Source organism: Periplaneta americana, chromosome 11 (genome assembly GCF_040183065.1).
Source record: "Periplaneta americana isolate PAMFEO1 chromosome 11, P.americana_PAMFEO1_priV1, whole genome shotgun sequence".
NCBI classification, from domain to species: Eukaryota; Metazoa; Arthropoda; class Insecta; order Blattodea; family Blattidae; genus Periplaneta; species Periplaneta americana.
In genome coordinates, this window is record NC_091127.1 from 159636626 (window position 1) to 159654757 (window position 18132).

The 18132-nt window shown below is 37.6% G+C and overlaps 1 protein-coding gene and 3 non-coding genes across 5 annotated transcripts in view; 3 read left to right on the forward strand and 1 right to left on the reverse strand.

Moving 5' to 3' along the window:
- LOC138709508 (gelsolin, cytoplasmic-like) overlaps window positions 1–18132 on the reverse strand; it is a 154667-nt gene that overhangs the window by 110342 nt on the left and 26193 nt on the right. The window lies entirely within an intron of this gene.
- Window positions 76–148, forward strand: TRNAS-ACU (transfer RNA serine (anticodon ACU)). The gene has a single exon. It is a non-coding gene; the product is annotated as a tRNA-Ser (tRNA).
- Window positions 367–439, forward strand: TRNAS-ACU (transfer RNA serine (anticodon ACU)). The gene has a single exon. It is a non-coding gene; the product is annotated as a tRNA-Ser (tRNA).
- TRNAS-ACU (transfer RNA serine (anticodon ACU)) lies at window positions 658–730 on the forward strand. The gene has a single exon. It is a non-coding gene; the product is annotated as a tRNA-Ser (tRNA).

An 18132-nucleotide genomic window follows, 5' to 3' on the forward strand; every position in this document is an offset into this window, starting at 1 on the left:
GGTCTCTGGCGTTTCGTCAGCCCACGCGAGTTGTGTGGATATAAAGGGAAAAGTTGAGACGGTGTCGGGTGGAGTTCCCGGGTAGCTCAGTTGGTAGAGCGCTGGTACACTCAACCAGAGGTCCCGGGATCGATACCCGGCCCCGGAACAATTTTTCCCTTGAAATTATTCAAATCTGCTTTACAGGGAGCTTTACCTGAAAGACTAGATTTGCATAATATATACGTCACTGTGTACGTTAACAGAAAACCACAATTCCAAGTCACACAGAGATTGTGTACACTCGATGTGGGTCTCTGGCGTTTCGTCAGCCCACGCGAGTTGTGTGGATATAAAGGGAAAAGTTGAGACGGTGTCGGGTGGAGTTCCCGGGTAGCTCAGTTGGTAGAGCGCTGGTACACTCAACCAGAGGTCCCGGGATCGATACCCGGCCCCGGAACAATTTTTCCCTTGAAATTATTCAAATCTGCTTTACAGGGAGCTTTACCTGCAAGACTAGATTTGCATAATATATACGTCACTGTGTACGTTAACAGAAAACAACAATTCCAAGTCACACAGAGATTGTGTGCACTCGATGTGGGTTTCTGGCGTTTCGTCAGCCCACGCGAGTTGTGTGGATATAAAGGGAAAAGTTGAGACGGTGTCGGGTGGAGTTCCCGGGTAGCTCAGTTGGTAGAGCGCTGGTACACTCAACCAGAGGTCCCGGGATCGATACCCGGCCCCGGAACAATTTTTCCCTTGAAATTATTCAAATCTGCTTTACAGGGAGCTTTACCTGAAAGACTAGATTTGCATGTTACATTGATTACACATATTAAGACGAGTTCAAATATGTATCACAATGTCACCTTTCCAATCAATAACAAAACATCAATAAATCACTAGCCTTCATAAGATTTGCTTCAGAACATTATGTAAAACGATTTTTAATACAGGGTGAACATAAAATCTTTCCCTAATTTATAAACATTTAGGTATTGCTGAAGAACTACTCTATGATCAGGCCTGGGAATCTGTAGAGTAGAACGACGAAACAAGACCTCTGCGCAATGGTATGTGAGAGGGCTAGGGCCAATGACCGCTCTGGGGGAGGCATTGCTTTAACGAAGCTACCAATCGCTTGCAGAAAGGGGATCATTTCTATTTAAACTCTCTACCACGAGCATCTTGACCCTTAGCGGCCTCGAGCTGATGCTGCCAGCAATACACTCCGGCACAGATAGACTGCGTCCCCATACGCGCCAATTAATTCTACAGATTCCTGGGACGGACCATAGGTAGGCTACAAGAACGCGGTTTTCAGAAAATGATACAATAACTTGCAAAGTTATCATGCATTCACTTCAACATATGCTCCGTTTGTTGCCCAGAGAACGTCTAATCGATACCCGATTTCGTATCATGTTTCTCGCCAACATCTTTACTTTTCCGACCCCAAAAACCAAACATTGTGTCTGTTGATTTTTCCGGAGGTGTGAAAAGTGCAAATTATGCAAGCTTTGTTGCCAGACGATCGTCCCCGAAGTGCTGCATTTGCTGCGGATATTCTGAAAGGAATTGAACGACACAATATCTACGTTAAGCAAATTTGTTTTTCGGATAAGGGAATATTTCACACCTCCGGAAAAGTCAACAGACACAATGTTCGGATTTGGGGGTCGGAAAATTGAGATGTTGGCGAAAACATGGCATGAAATCGGGTTTCGATCAGACGTTCTCCGGGCAACAAACGTAACACACGTTGAGGAGTATCCTTGAAAACTTTGAAGACTGAGGTATCATTTGCTGAAAACCGTGTCCCTGTATTGGCCTAGTTTTTCGTAATAAATGTTTATAATCAGGGAAAGACTTTATGTTCACCCTGTAGAATATTAGACACTTCAAACATTTTCCATATAGAAACAACCTAAGGGTCACTGTTATCGTACGGTCACCAGCCTAGACTCTGGTATGTAAGGTTCGCTACGCCCGATAGTACTTCCTACGTTTGTGGGGGCATAAAGGGTGCGGCCCGACCTTCCCTTTCATTTGTTTAAAAAACAACTCCTCGTGAAGTGATTAATAGTGCGCAAACTTGTAACGAGAAAAATGTGTGGAGGTTTAAATCGCACATTCCGAAACCCATCCCTTGCCTACTGTCTATTCTATTCGTTCAAGGAGTAGAACATAGATTCTAAATCTGACCACGACCTATGAGTGAATGTAGTTACTACAGAATATACTGTTAGATTAGATCTGGACGCTTGTTACAATAATCCTCAGTAGGCCTATATCGATGGTCCAGTTCAAAAGGGAAACAACTCAAAATTTAGTTTTCAGAAACCTGAATTTAAAGCTTTATGTTGCTACGAAAAATCCAATTAACACACTCTGATTTGAAACTTATAGTATATATAAAACATCATTAGCAGAATTAGAAGTAATTTCAACGATCCCTCGATTTTTCACAGCAACATAATGTTTTAAAATGTAGATTTCTCGAAACTTCAAATTTTGAGTTATTTCTCTTTTGAACTGAGCAGTCGACATAGGCTCGTCATGCCATTCTCGAGCATCGATTACCCAACACTGTTAACCAGTTCAGTTTCCTTGTGAAGTTTTAATGACCTTGAAGTCTTCAGAACGTTCGTTAGAATGCTAGAAAGCGATTTTTCGGTTTTCCTCATTCAAGCCTCAGAAACTGTTGAATTAATTGTTGTTGTTTAGTCAACTGTCCGAAGACAGGTCTGAACCTCACAAGAAGGCACCACTTACGAGGTAACTAGGCCAGATGATAATGGGGTAGGGTGGCCAGTTCCTTTCTCCTCCATTGCATACATCGTCGATTAGCTACATATTACACTAGTCAGACTTCAGATGCATACAAACAATATAGTTCTTCCTCTGACACATATCGTCAAGTGAGATGTACTGCCTGATAATAGATGTAGGCTACATATCAGCCAGAAGTTCAGAACCTCGATCAGAGGTAGATACATTAATAAATTACAGAGCATATGCACGTATAGGCCTACTACAGGTACTAAGACCACTCGGGCGATAAAAAGGTTGTAGCCTTAACTGGAGTGCTCTCCTTAGGAAAAGGATTATTTCACTAGTCAGCCGCCTAAATGTTCTCTCACTTAGGGACACTAATAAAAAATCTGCTTTACTCATGATCTGAATGTCTATCGCCTTTAAAATCCATCGCCATCTGGTTCTGTACAAAGCATACTATACAAGAAACTAACTACGACATAAAGGATTCAGTGTTTCGCTTACTGAAAAGTTTAAATCAAAGAACATAAAACATGGTTTGATAGTAATAAATGCGAATTCATCGGATGTCATTATGCTACAAGCAATAGTTGTCGGAAGATTTCGTGATGAAGTTGCTCTTGCAGAAACATCTAACATAGAGAATGACTATTTTCACTCCATCATTAACATCCCTTCAATAAATATCGATACACAATGAGAAACGGGCAGCAGATTGTAAGCTTAACTTTCAACGTGATTTCATAATCCATTTTTTTTCTAAAAAAAAGAAGAAGAAGAAGAAGAAGAAGAAGAAGAAGAAGAAGAAGAAGAAGTAGTTCATTAACACGAATTAGTGATAAAACATATGACGAAGTAGTCTAATTTAACCCTAAAATTGAATTACGGATATACCAGGGCATTCGAAAAGTAATGACAACATAGTTACTGTTTCACACTATATTTATTTAGGTTATTTTTGATATTACACACTTGCCATGTCAACAATATGTTGTCAAATCCTTGGAAGACGGCTGACTCCATCTGCAGTATCATTCCTGGATCTCTATCTCACTGATCGATCTAAAGCTCTTTGGATGTCAATTCTTGATTGAAAGCGAATGTCTCGTCTCCATCTATCTTGCAATAGTTCATTGTGGTTGGACTTGTCACCCACAAGCTGTTTGCAATGCCGCAAAGCACTGGGCTGCATTTTTTCCTCTTGAACTTATATTTTTATGAAGCATCTTTGTTCATAAACATTTTTAGGGTGGTATTAGTTAATACAAATCAGAAACAGTCCCTGTATTCACAAAATATGATTATTTAAAGACTTTTAATATTCCACATTTATGCAACAATCGCTACGCACTAAAAGATTCCGACGCTCACCGCTAGGAGCGCTGATTTACAGTATTGTTGCCATTACTTATTATCACTGCCTGCTGGATCACATCCTATGGCTGCTTACGAGGACTACCTTCTTCATTTGTAGTATTGTTATTGTTCCGGCTTCATATAAGCCATGACAATTCTTCTTTTTTTCAGAATATATTAGTGTCATTCATCATGAACAGCAACTCAAATATAAGTTACTGCTGCACCATTTTACATTAAAATACTGATAATGTTAATAGCAGTTAGCAATGAGCACTGCCTGCCACCTAGCGGCAAAATAAATTTAATTGAGCAGCCAGTTTACGCAGCTATAGGATGCGATCCAGCAGGCAGTGTTTATTATTGAATGCCCTAGTATTTTCCTCACGCTTCTGACTACAGTTAATGAAATCTCGGATTCGATTCCCGCTTAGAACACAGAAATTTTTCTTTAAAGAGGAATGTTCCTGTGTTCGTCCATAGTCTGGAAATTAGGTTAGCATTAGGTTTAAGACCTCTCCCGGCACTTCATAATCATCCTATCATAATAGCATCGGGGCAGCGTAACTCCGCCTTCCAGGCGCCCCAACCTCAGAAGTGAGTTACAAATAAGCCATTGTCAAGAGAGACCAGAAATGTCAAATGACAACCTGGTGGCATTGGCGAAAGGAAAAATAAATAAAGTATTTTTCTCACTTAGAAAAAGAAAAGTAAAACTGCTTCATAGCAATCTATATTCTCTTGGAAAACAGTAGCCATGGTGCAGTCTAGCATGTACTGTACAATGTCATTCAAGTGATTTGATAAGGAGGGACGACAACCGGGTAAGAAAACCCATTAGCTCGAGTCGCCTTGCGTTAACTGCGATGTCTCTTCAACGCCAGACTAATCAATTTAAATTTCGCAATAAAGACGTATTTGCAAAGTGGCAATGGAAAACATATTTGAAACATAGCTATTTTCCTACACTGTGATTTAAGTGCAGTATTTCTAGCTACAAATCTAGTGAACCCAAATTCGCTTCCCGGCATGTAAATGAAGTCCGTTTCATTGTGTTTTCCTTTACCTGCTTTGAGCTTCGGCCTTGCGCCATGCAAGAATGCATCAAAGAGCACTTCCCTTGAACGTAGTTGATTGATAAACATTATTATTATTATTATTATTATTATTATTATTATTATTATTATTATTATTATTATTCGGCCACTGCTGTGGAGTAACGGTTAGTACAAACGACCGTGAAACGATAGAGCCCGGGTTCAAATCCTGGTTGGGTAAGTTACCTGGTTGAGGTTTTTCCGAGGTTTTCTCTCAACCAATCGAAACAGATCGCTAGGTAACTTTCGGCGTTGCATCTCGGATTCCTTTCTCCGTCATTACACTCTACGCTGTTCCTCAACTTGAAGAAATACAATAAGTTATATTGCAGCAAGATGGGAAACCACTACACTAGGGCATTTATGTGGTTACATTTCTCGATGAAAAGTTCTCTGCCCAATGGATCGTTCGGGATGGGCTCATCCCATGGCCGCCTCGCTTCCCTAATATCACACCAAATGATTTCTTCTTGTGAGGATACGTGAAGGACAATATATGCACTGAAATGAATGGCATAAATGATTCAAAATCAGGATTAGGCAAAACGCCGGACATGTTTCACAAGACTTGGGACGACATGGTTTACCGTATTGATATCCTTCAAGCTACATGAAGAGATTTTATAAACTGAAGTTCACTGAATAAAAATATTTTGAATTGCTCTGCCGATTGTAGCAAACAACTTTTTCATAGCATCACAAATAATTTTAGTACATTACATAACAAGGTGAACAATTTGTACACACAATGTGATATTTTTAACACTCGTATTTTTATCTGCCTTGAACAAAAGCAACGCATATTTCATAGCGATAAAAATAGCGCGGACCATTAATTTCAATGAGCGATAACGTGTTTGGTGCGTTTCAGGCGCTAATCGCACGCCATTTCCGACCACAGAATCGTTATGTAGGCCTACATACAAACCATAAATAAGGTATTCTGTAATTTATTCTATTATCATTCCCTTATAAATATTATGTTCTTCTGCTAATATTAAAGACAATAACACAATAGCATTGAGCAAACACACAAAGTTTTGTGTAATTTCAGGTAACAAATATTAAACGATTTTACAAATAGCATACATTAAATACCCTATAGTCTTTCCTTTTGTATGTTGCACCTTATACATAAAGCTATTGCGTAAGTCTATTATTATTACTCTGTTGTTACATCCACTTCTTTTATAATTAACAGTTCAATTTGAATAATTAATGTATTACAGTTTTTAGCATATGTCTGTCAGAATTTAACTTCTTTGTAACACAGCGCAATGCATACATGTCCTTCAACTGTTTTAAAATCTCACAGATGCTGTACGAAATAAGATAATTTTTAATGCAAATAAAATCTTTAAAATATTGTATTTCAGAACCTAACTGCAAGTGTCTCAAAATATAATTCTTCCGATTTATATACCGTAGTTTAAAATTACTTTACCACAATAATTATGATAACAAATATAGGCCTATTATTTCGATACTTTTCCTGCATTCTGCAGAATTTTGCTAAAAAAAAGTCAGGTACTCGAAGCTAAAAATGCAAATGATAGCCTATATATATATATAAATATATACTATCGGTCTTACTAATAAAAACTCTATATACAGACGTTTAACTGTCTTATACTTATACAAAGAGTAGCTCGTTTATAAGTAGTGTGTAAATTCCTTACTAATAATCACTACATACGTCATGTATAACTGTTACACAGCTACGTCATAGTTTCGTCATTACTTCGTTACGAAAGGTAATAGAATATCTGAGGTTCTTTACTGCATCCGGTAGAGCGCTCTAGTGTGGCGTGTTAAATATCGATAGTACAACTGGCTCTAATCGACTACCACACTACATTTTGGTCAAAGAGTACAAGCTACAGCAATATTATTCTAATAATTCTATGATCTTTGCTTTGTTCTTCTGTGGTTACAAGGTAACCATCATCATAAAATGTCAGTCGATACGAACAGCTGTTAAAGGGGCGGCCATTTTTTCCCTATATACAACGCTTAAACAAGGGGTTTCGTGTATATAACTACTGCAAAGCAATTCCCATTGTATAGTTACAGCCTGTTTATACGTCCATCGCTTATTCACGGTTTATTAGTAACGTTTTCTGTCTCAACTCTGCATAAGTCTCGTATAAAAACTATACACGGTTTATTAGTAAGACTGTGTATATATATATATATATATATATATATATATATATAAAGGGTGAACAAAAAGTAATTGTCATTAATTTTATGGGGTTATTCTTTGAATATTTAGAACAAAAAAGTTTAATACAATTTTGCTCGTTTCTCCTTCCTTTTTCGAGATAAAAATTGTTTTATATGAAACATTTCATAGCGTGTTCTGGGAAAGCTTTTGATTAAATTTCCTATAAGCTCAGTCAGTTTAAGAGAGCAGTGTATTGATAATAAATTATAGAAAGAATTTTGGTTTTCTCCTTTAAATGTGCAGAAATTTGATCCAAACAAATATGTTATGTTATGTTTTGTTTAACGACGCTCGCAACTGCAGAGATATATCAGCGTCGCCGCATGTGCCGGAATTTTGCCCCGCAGGAGTTCTTTTACATGCCAGTAAATCTGCTGACATGAGCCTGTCGCATTTAAGCACACTTAAATGCCATCTACCTGCCCGGGACCGAACCCGCAACCTTGGGCATAGAAGGCCAGCGCTATACCAACTCGCCAATCAGGTCGACTCCAAACAAATATAACTTTTCATTCTCTAAAGGAGTTTTTCGACGTTACATTTGTTTGGTTCAAATTTCTGCATGTTTAAAAGAGAAAACTGAAATTCTTTCAATCCTTTATTATCATAGTACACTGCTCTCTTAAATTGACTAAGAATATTGGAAAGTCAATCAATAGCTTTCCGAAAACACGCAGTGAAATGATTCATATAAAAAAAATTATCTCGAAAAGAAAATAAAAAACGAGCAAAATTTATTAATTTTCTTGTTTGAAATATGTCAAAGAATAACCCCCTGAAATGAATTCCATTACTTAAGATGTACCCTGTATATATAATATATTCTATGGGAGGCAAACGCTATTCCTGGTCTCTGATCGAGTCAACAACCCTGATATAACTCATATTTAACTCTTGTGGTGAATTTCAGTGAAGTCGGAGGGTCTAATTAGTCAAATCCACTCTCCTCACCTCCACGCTGGGGCCCCCTGGGAACTTTTTTAAGATGCGAAAGAGAGAATGGTGTGCGCAAAGCAACGGGAAGCTACCGCATTTACCTTTCCCAAGAAAAACTGCAAACATGGAATGATGAGTCTTTCAACGGTAAAAGATTCTGGACGTAAAAAAGCTGTGTCGGAAAGAGTGGGTGAAGAAAGAATGATACTGAAACTGATCAGGAAGAGGAAAAGGAACTGGTTGGTCACTGGCTGAGGAGAAACTGCCTACTGAAGGACGCACTGGAAGGAATGGTGAACGGGAGAAGAGTTCGAGACAGAAGAAGATATCAGATGATAGACAAGGTATGGTCGATTACTAATACGAGAATAAAGCACTGTTTCGTATTTTTATCTGGTATGATTTTTTTAGTTATATTTTTTGCAATAATTTCTTACAAATTAACTTATAGGTAATTTCTGATTATTTGGGTGATTCAATACACAATTTTTTTTATAATTTTAGGGAATAAAAATATGGATTATTATAAATAGATGTAATGTATATGTGTATTTTAGTACACCGTGTTCCGCTTATAAGTATAACAAAAGAAATAGCTATAACTTCTGAATTAATACAAGTATATAGTTGAAACCAACTGCTACAAAGAATGAAAACTGGGAATTTTTGTTACCTTATGTTCCATAAACCTCAACATGGCTTCCATTGGTGGCACGGGAAATATCCAACCGGTATTCAACCTCGACCCAAGTGTTATGAAGCATCTGTGGTGTAACATTGTTGACAGCAGCATAAATTCTTTCTTGTAAGTCTGCCAAATCACGTACTGGCGTCCTGTAGACCTGGTCCTTAACAAACCCCCACAGGAAAATGCGTTCGACATTTTCGTCAGACACTTTACGCTTGGAATGTTTACCTGCATTAGACAACAAACTTCCTGTTTCTCTGAGCTGCCTATCCCATTTCATTATTGAGACGTACGTCGGTACAGCTTCCCTCGGTCTAAGATTGTACTGACGGCGAAACAAGCGCTGTACACGAATTATGGATCTATGTTCTGCTAATGACAGCACACAAAAGGCTTTCTGCTGTGGCGTCCACATGCTGACTGACTAAAGATACGATACGAATTCTCTTATTTAATGATCTGCGCATGCGTGAGTCTTCTAAAAATAAGTAACAACAATGGATTAAAACTTCCCAATTTCCTCTTTACAATGGTACCAATCTTAACCCATTTGCATGCATTGTTATGAAATTATAACTATTTCTTTTATTATACTTATAAGCGGAACACGGTGTATATTTGGCACCAGCCAATATGAAGTAGCATTGGTTGCTACACATGGTTTCAGAAACACAATCACAGGCGTTGCAAGGGCGTCCGTTGCCTGGTTATTCCGCACCAATGGAGACTTCCCACGTAGCCAGAGATTCGCATAACTCACAAGTCAGCGTAACGTCTGCGCACTTATTCAAGGTATGCTAATTCGTATGCTGGAGAGGAGCTCAGAAGTCAACTGACTGCTTCGACAAATCCTATGATCATATTCATGAGATCTGGGACGATTACAGCGGCCAAGAAGCGTGTTTTTCCATGTACTTCGATTTCCTTATAAAATAAAAAGGAAAATAATCACAAGGAATCAAATCATACCAAGGAGCAAAAAACGCAGACGATATTCTTTTATCATCAGTAGGGCTAGGATTTTGATGACCTATAAATCATGAAAAAATGTCCTAAAAGCAATGCATTTATGATCTAAAGATCTTTAAAAAAATGCCATTCAAAATGCCCTAAAAATTGATTTTACATAAGCTTACCACTCTTAGATAAACTTTGAAGTAAATTAACAGCAGTGGAAATGAAATATCTTAGAAGAACTGTAGGGAAGACCAGAAGAGATAGGATAAGGAATGACAGATAAGAGAAGAAGTTAAACTGAGAAAAGCATTAACGGAGGTGATTAATGAAAGGCAGTTGAAATGGTTTGGGCATGTATATCGTATGGGAGAAGAAAGGAAGGTTAAACAGGTGATGGAAATGAGAGTGGAAGGAAGAAAGAGAAGAGGAAGACCAAGGATTAAATGGGAGGATACAATAGAAAGAATAGGCCAACGGAAAGGAAAAACAATGGTAGAGATGAAGAGAATGTGTAGAGACCGGGAAAAATGGATGAAATGGACGGAGAGAGGCGAACCCGACGCTTAGCAGCAGAAGGGACTGAAGAAGAAGAAGAAGAAGAAGAAGAAGAAGAAGAAGAAGAAGGTTTAGTAGAAAAGAGGTTTTGTAGTACTTAATATTTAGACTAGTAATTAAATTAAATTTTACATAATTTTTTCTAAGTAGTACACTTCAATAATTTTGCCTGATGTAGTTTCCATGTATGATCGTTCACCTCTGCTTCGGCATGTGCATGTGAGGTCAGCAGTCAGCTGGTCGGTCTTGGCTCTTCATGGGCTGTAGCGCCATGGATTTACTTTACTTTTAGTTTCCATGTAGTCTATCACAAGGCCACTCTTACCCGGAATTAGCAGGTATAGAGGAGTCTATATTGAAGGGGTGGTTGGACTGATCCATTACATGGGGTGTACTACGTTAAAATGGCAATATATGTGTAGACAAACGATTAAAATATTATACAAAATAATGGTATTAATGGACAAAATATGTAAAGAAAATATCAAGGGAAATAAACATTATTTTACATTAATAAGGGGGATTTATGACCAAAAATTAAATGAAAATACCTAAAAAATGATCGAATAAAACAAAAGATGCTCTTATGAGTTGAAACAGGCAAAAATGCAAAAAAAAAATGCCCTAACAAATATGTCTTAAAATACTCCGTTTATCACCTAACATATAAATACTAAAGCAGCTATGTTTCTGGCTTACTAGAAAAAAAAATACAATTTCATCAAAATCCTAGCCATAATCATCAGACAGAGAAGATAGAGTGCAGGAAGCAACATACCAGCTAACTAAATATCTGAACTTACTCAAAATTCATTTCTTACATTTTCATCTGGACTTCTTTTTATTAGTAGGTTATTTTACGACGCTGTATCAATATCTTAGGTTATTTAGCGTCTGAATGAGATGAAGGTGGTAATGCCGGTGAAACGAGTCCGGGGTCCAGCACCGATAGTTACCCAGCATTTGCTCGTATTGGGCTGAGGAAAAACCCCGGAAAAAACCTCAACCAGGCAACTTGCCCCTACCGGGAATCGAACCCGGGTCACCTGGTTTCGCAGCCAGACGCGCTAACCGTTACTCCACAGGTGTGGACTGGATTTCTTCCCTGACAACTCTTTACATAAGTTTAAAAATACCACCATCAACGTTAATGTAATTTTGAAGCTTGTGTAACCAAATGCCGTGTTGCTAATTTGAGTTTGTTCGGACATTCCTTAATGTGATCACAAGCATTTAGAAGGCGGGGAAGCAACAGTTCCCTTGTTTCCATTTTACGCTTGTAGACTTCGCTCTTTAGCCAAACCTACAAATAAAATCTAATGATGTAAGGTCGGGTGATCTCGGTGGCCAAAAAATGACCGCTGCGACCGAGACAACGTCCAGGATAGGTTTCAGGTTGGATCACTGGTCGGCTGAAATATGCAGGGGCCCCGTCTTGTTAAAAGAATATATACTGTATTTTTTTTTTTCATGGAGTGCAGTTTCATAGAAAGGACTTTGCCGATAGACCTTCTACTGCCCCCTACTAATTGGTTGTCATAAATAAATGTCTTCCTTACTGTGACGGAAATCTTGTCTTCTCCTGTCAGTAACCAATCACGACCCTCGTTCAGAAGAATTGACAGACTCCCGTCAAATCCACGTGGAGGCAGACTTTCCGCGTCTTTTCCGAATTCCAAGAATGCCATCGAGGGTCACCAGGATTGTGGCAACTGTGCAATGTTGGGACGAGGGGATAGGATGGAATTGTCAGAGGTGATTATGTAGGAAGTCATAAATCTGTAAGTCGGTGTTCAAAGGAACCACCGAACTGCACTCCTTGAAATAAAATAAGGCATACCAGCCCGTGTTGCCAAATGAATATTCTCCAAATATTCTGGTAATGCATGGGCATATGCAAGTGACCAACATGACAAAGGTAATAGTACAACATAATGTCGTTTTGATTGCGTTCTACATCAATGTGAGCAATTATGTGAAGGAAGAAAATAGCTGTTTATCGGAAACCATTAAGAATAAGACATAATTTATGTTTATATAAAGTTTTTCCTTTAGAATCGCCAACATACATAATCTGGAATATAATATTCTGTCTTACAGATGACATTTCATACATGGAATTTAACTCTGCCAGACCAACGAAATTTCAGAAAGATCTTAATGGTTATTTCAAAAGAACTGAAAACTGAAAGATTTGCAGTAACTATACTTTTCTTTTAGTGGTTTAGATTTATTTTACGACGCTTTACCAACTGCTATGGTTATCTATCATCTGAATGAGATGAAAGTGATAATGCCAGTGAAATGAGTCCAGGGTCCAGCGCCGAAAGTTACCCAGCATTTGGTCTTAATGGTTTGAGGGAAAACTCCTGAATAAAGCTCAACCAGGTAACTAGTCCCAACCAGGATTTGAACCTGGACCCGCTCGTTTCACGGTCAGGTATGTTAACAGTTACTCCACAGAGGTGGACCCGTTAGTTCTACTAAGCTTCGTTAATACAACAGAACAATAATTATTTCTGAAGGCGTCCTTGCAAGAACTCTTGTAATCTCATGGCCACGTCTTCTGATACCTGCAGTCTGGGTGCACACGACTGCATATATTATTTTTCTCAGTCATTAGGTTAACTTACAGCTGCTTAAGGATCATTCACAATGAAAATTAAACATAACGTAAGCGTTAACTTAAGAATATAAACGTTACGGTAAAATCAAGAAGTCATACTATCATTCACGATGGGAACATAACAGCAACATACTTGGTAACTATGGAAACATAACAACGACGCCATTTCCTCATATTCTGTCGTATACTTCAGCGCTCCACGATTGTGTTCTGTTTGCAAATCACGTAAGCATAAGCATGAAAGTTTGGAGTTTGCAAACTTTCATGTTAACGTCTTACGGTAATGTTTATGTCAATGCTTATGTGAATCATTGTGAATGATCCCATTTGGTAGCCTGGGCGCAAACTTCTGTGTTTATGTTACGGTTATGTTTAGTTTTCATTGTGAATGGGCCTTCAGTCTGTGCACAAACTAATTCGTTAGACGAGAAGATTCTGCTTGCAGGCTAGATGGGTGTCCACAGCTGGGCGGCTTCTGCTGCGGATCAATATGTACGAGAATCAGTCCATAAATCTTATCTCACACTTGGAAACGACAATCACAATTACTTCTAGCAGAACATCTGTGATTGCACACAATTTTTCTACATGTATGAAAAATACATAATGTAACTCGTCTGCGTTCGATCTGTCTCTGCACGAAACAAAAGATTCCTTTTCAAAGGGTTTTCATTAAGCTTATTGTTGTTTCGGGGATCGTGCGCAGGATTCTTAAACGGCGAGGTTTGAATGCAGGATTTTTTTCTTCATAATGTAATTTATAATAAAGTCTTTTAATAAACTGTATATTAATTACTAGAACGCAAAACTTCATACAATTGCATGCTTTTACTGACTTGGCATATTGAAAAAGTAAAAATGGATCTTTTCCGATCATAGTTTTTACTTTCGAATGAAGCCAACTTTATTTTGCATAAATGCATATTTCGAGGATTTTCCCTTTTAAATGGATATATATTTTTATTTCGCATATTTAACTGCATATATTCGCATCTTATTTGAAGGTTTCGTAACAAGCTGCTTTTTACGGTTATGGGTTGTTAACCCTTCGCCCAACCCCCAAGCTGGAGGACCACCCCATATCGACTGTCCACAACTGCTTATTCAATATATTCGCAGCTACCCTCCATATCTGGAGGCCGTCTCCTCGATCCGCAACCTGAGGACGCGCCATGCCGGGGTGATAGGGACCCACAATACATTAGGAACATTAAATCCAGACGTTTGAGATGGGCAGGACATGGGCGAATCCAGAAATGCATATAGAGTGTTAGTTGGGAGGCCGGAGGGAAAAAGACCTTTGGGGAGGCCGAGACGTAGATGGGAAGATAATATTAAAATGGATTTGAGAGAGGTGGGATATGAAGATGGAGACTGGATTGATCTTGCTCAGGATAGGGACCAATGGCGGGCTTATGTGAGGGCGGCAATGAACCTTCGGGTTCCTTAAAAGCCAGTAAGTATGTATATTCACATTTTTTCTTTGTTTTGCCCGATTCATTATCTAATTTCAAAATTACTTCCAGAAAAAATAATAATTTCCAAGAAATATAAAAATTATGTGAGAAGCAAAACCAGTAATTATTTAATTACTGTTGAGAATATGAAACTGCTGCGACGAAAAAGGATACTTGGTCCCTAGTGAATAAGTTGCATCGTTTTCCACTTTAATGTGAGGCTAAATGTGTGTACAGATACGAAAATAAAATTTGCAACTCCCCTATTATACAAGTTTTGCTTACAACACCCTGCGCACATGCAGTTAAAAAAAAAGAGCCCCTGTATATATGCAACTTGTGGATAGTTGTGTGAAACTGTTGCCAACATTGCCCATCAAGACTCGCTCCAAATTTTAATTCCATATCTGTACATACTAGCCGTGTAAGATGCTTTAGGAGCGTAGAAGAAAATAAGGGTCGCCTAGATATCATTCAGATTTTTAGACCTGCGACAATAAAGTCATGCATTGAGTCATGAAATTGCTGTGAAGACAATGCTACTACTGCTCTCTGATTTCATAGAAAGAAAACTGAATGTATTTTAAAACGGCCGACTTAATGCTCGCTTCTCTTCTCCTATACAGAGAAGGGAAGGGAGCATCAAGTGATTTAAACATCTGCGACAATGAAGCCTCGTAGAGAGTAAATTTTCATTTTAACAAATTTTACTGCATAATCAAGCGAAGAACCAGTGTAAGGTCAACCTGCTTACAAGTTTAACAGCCGACATACCGAAAGAAAAAAGTAGCATAAAAGATTTGTTAAATAAATTAGTTCGTGAAGACAAATTTTTCTGCTAATGGGAAAATCGTCTTCTGTGCAATATGGCTTCTTGAAATTTATCTGTAGTAATGTCACGAGAGGTCTGAGATCTGCCGATAAATCCACGAGCGAAGCGAGTGGATTTATCTGGGAAATCTCAGACCTCGAGTGACATTTATTAGGACTATTTCGTGAATAAAATAAAAATGTAAATAATATATCCCTAAAATTCGATCACAAAATGTTAATAATTGTTTATTAACGAATACTTAACCTATTCAGACATTGTGAAGTTGAAATAGATGAATATCGATTACTGCAATAAAGAAATTCGATGTTACTATTCTGTAATGCCAATTGCGAAAAGCGAAATACAGGTTTAACAATGCTAATTACATGTACTGCACTTTTGACTTATTATTCTAACATAAATACATTTTCATTATCTGCTGAAATCATGATTTAATTTAAAATTTTATAATATAATTACAGTAACCTGATTAATACATTAATTAAATGAACAATTGTTGAAAATGCAGTTATCTAATCTGAATGAAGGAATGTAATTTTTTTCAGATAGTCTACAATGGACATGGATGTACTGTATTTTATAGGCTACAATATAGGTTAGGTTACCTGTGTGTGAGCAGGACTAGTGTCAGCTGTGCCTTATTTCGACCGTTACTACGTGCTACAGGAAAGCATTTTTTATAGCTCGACAAACGCATTCTCGCTGTAGTGTGTAACGGAACTAAAGCTGCATCTACACAGTTCAATATTCCAATCGCGTATGCATGCAGTCTGGGAAGAATATTGAAAGAATCAAGTTTAAAACGTACGTTAAATTAAGATGCATGAAGATTTTGTGTCTATATTGTGCGTTGTTTTGAACGTCGTCTTCACTGCGTAAATATATTAATTAATATTAAATATTAATCTTGCATTCATTGCTTTAAAGTTGAAAGAAAAGTTTAACCGTGTAGTTGTATCTTAATGTATTCATGATCATCAATTCACGAGGAAACAGTTGGCGACAAAGACTAAACAAAAGAACGACCATGCGATAAATTGACAGCGATAAATCTAGCTGCAAAAATTATCGCAAAGTCTGACTGTGATTGGTTGGAATTCAAAATTTCATTACACTTCATTGGTCGAAAATGGAATGACGTCATATAAACGAAATAGTTACTTTAAATTATTTTTACTGATATCCTATTATTAAACCTCTAAAATGTATTTTTACTGCATACATTTCAATTCTCTGCGCATGTTTAAACAGTTTGAAACATATAGTTGCATGGATATTTTCAGTATTCTTAGATCACAAAGTTCCGTGGTCTATTAATTGCAATATCACGATTTCAAATGGCATGTATACTCCCGATGTTGTGTACCAAACTGAAATATTTCACTATTTCACTTTTTAACCCGCTGATTTCTTCCCAAGAGAGCCTAAGTGCATGGATCTATCCCGGATCCGGCCCTGGAAAAGTCAAGCCAAGATTGTTCACGGGAAAGCAGTGGGTGGAACGAACTGTTTATAAATTTCGTATTCATTAATATTCTTCAAGGTTAATAGGGTTAATGAAGACGAGACGACGGAAGTTAATAATGAACTTGAAATAATGAGGTACTGTTTCCGTAAACGCCTCAGCGAAGATGGCGAACCTCTGGCAACAACCCAGATTTTTACAAACATGTGGAAATCAAATTCAGACTACCACATTTTAGCCAACATGTGTCGGAGATAAAATTAAAGTGAAAGCAGTGGATGGCAGTGCAGAAACAGAAGGAAACCCAAGAGAGGATGAGATAGAAGAAGAAGAGGAGAAGTAATAGAAGGAAACTAAAATGATAATGAGCATGATAACGAAGAGAGACGAAAGAATAAAGAGAGGCAAAATAAAGTGTAGAAAAATGATGATGATGATGATGATGATGATGATGATGAATACTACGATTCCAGAGAGTTGTTCTAACGTTTCAAGGACTTAACTTACGTGGTAATAGGCCTTTTTCCTAGTACAATGTCAGGAAAGTTCTGGAAGTCATTCAGATTCTCTCCCTCCTAATTGCCGATATGAAATAATCGTGTTTTTACGAAAAACTGGATGTTACTATAGGAAATTTTAATTACTGTTATCGTGGCTACAGAGATCACTACAAAATACAATTTCCTGCAAAACAAATTTACGATTTCCATAATATTTCAATACTGTACAGAACGTCAAACGATTACATGTGAAGATATATTTTATACAGTGCGCGGTATATACAATTTACCGGCATTATAACCGATTATAACGCGCGTCTTTAGTGGAGAGATCCGACCGCTCTCTCCCATGGAAGGGAAGCAAATCGGTGGTGAATAACGGTGATTTTGGCCTGTAGTCACTTTTTTTCTTCTTCTTTTTCATTTATTTATTTTATTCCATAGATCTTACATAAGCAATGAAGCTTTAAGATGCGGAACAAGTCAAAATATTACAATTACAATTTTTACAAATTTTTACAGTTTTACAATTTAGCAATTTTCTACAATTTTTACAATTTTGTGCAATTTTTTTGCAATATTTTGGCGAGACGTAAAAATAATCCGTCGGTAATAACTAATAAATAAATTATCAATATTTTCTTTCTATTATCTACTGACGCTATTGCAATTA